Source organism: Fundulus heteroclitus, chromosome 2, assembly GCF_011125445.2.
Source record: "Fundulus heteroclitus isolate FHET01 chromosome 2, MU-UCD_Fhet_4.1, whole genome shotgun sequence".
Classification (NCBI taxonomy): Eukaryota; Metazoa; Chordata; class Actinopteri; order Cyprinodontiformes; family Fundulidae; genus Fundulus; species Fundulus heteroclitus.
Window position 1 is genome coordinate 5,711,602 of NC_046362.1, and position 1,817 is coordinate 5,713,418.

The following is a 1,817-nucleotide window of genomic DNA, read 5'->3' on the forward strand; positions in this document are numbered from 1 at the left end:
ACTAAATTGAGTATATTTACCTGAATTCAAGCGCATGGGGATGCAGCAGCCCCACGGCGCACCTACCCCATAAAGACCTGGCTAGTCCTCTGTTTCTCTCTGTGCCCCCTAAGAGAAATGTCCCAGTTGGTACACATCATGACAATATCCAACCTCCTTCACATGCTGACAGTTTCTCTTCCACCATTTGGCTTCATCTAGTCCCGCGGCGCTAAAATGCGCATTTGTGCTGCCGGTTTACTGAGAACTAGAACATGGAGCTTGCTGTTTTCATCTTTTGGACAAACATAAATCAAAAAAATGTTCTGATTCATTTTATTTTATGATGATTTTTGTGATGACATTAGGTGACACCCTAAAAAAAAAAAAAAATTGAAGAAAAAGCCTCTTCATTGGGTGGGCTCTGAAACAAAGTGAGTGTGCCTAGGCCCAGGCAGGCCCACCCATAGCTTTGCCCCTGCTTGAGCGCACAGCGACTTTAAAGATTTACTTTTTTGTTTCATATACTTAGCCTTGTCTAGTCTCAAGAGAAATTTGGTTGTTTTAGTGTTTATTTGATATGTTTTTGTTAATCAAAAAAATGTACTTGGTGTAAAAAAGTTTGAGTCAAAAAAAAAAAAAAGAGCCTCCAGCGGTCAGTAGACGATAAGAATAAAAAAATTAAGCCAATCTTTTGGTTTCACTTCGGCCAGCAGCAGTCTTGTTTTATTATTAGAAAACGTGAAGAATGTTAATGTTGCTCATCTATTTTAACCACAAGAACGAAAATTATTGTAAATGATTGTAAATAAAATGTATATGCATTTATATATACATTTATATTCCTGATAAATATTTCATATTTAAAAATGAAGAAAAAAAAACGTATTCGTAGTTTCTGGATGAAACATTCAATCACCAAAGCAGATATGGATCCTTACTCTCTGCTACGTAAGGCATCCAATCATAGGTTAAATTCTGATTACATTTATTTTCAGGATTTATTATCAAAACAAAACTTTAATAGAATTCAACCACCACCGAACATTACACTGGATTAATGTTCTTGTATTTTCAATGGTTAACATTCAGTACCCTAAAATATTATTATTATTATTATTATTATTATTTCTTTATTGATTTTCTGACGTCGTAACCTCACGCTGACAAAATAGGTTTTATTTTGAAATATCATTGATGAATTCAGTTTAGGCTACCAGGTATCATCTTGGTGTCTGTGATTTTTGTCTTATTTAACTGCGTCGTATGATTTGAATGGAGTTCCATCGCTCTGGGCTTTCTGCACTTGTTCCGTCGCGACATGCTGGGAAATTGAGTCAGTGGATGACGGGCGGTTTTCTTCCGACGACGAGCGAAAACCATGTTGTCTTTTTTTTTTTTCTTCTGAGTAAACCACAAATTATGGTCTTTAATTCTCATACAGACAGATCAACGCGTGAAGATAATTCGCAGGGATGGCCAAAGGAATCTGCCGCCATTGTGGGGCATACAGCGCTTTTATAAACACAGGCACATTGCATGTCATCCGCGTGCCAGCCTACTTCCCCTCGCTGAGTCGTAGTAGTCTCGTGGGTTCAACCAATCCGCCCAACACAAAAGGGGGACACTTGAGGACAAAGACGCGTATTTTATTTATTTCTACGCGTAGAAACGTGTGAAAAATGCGTCTGTTGCCAAACAAACCTGCATATTAATGTGGATATAAATAAAACAATCGAGACTGGCTCGCGGGTGAGTGTCGTTTTTTGGGCATTGAGGGCGGGGCCCCCCCCCCCCCCTCCCTTCGAAGCCGCCATCATTCTAGGCAGCCTGCTTTA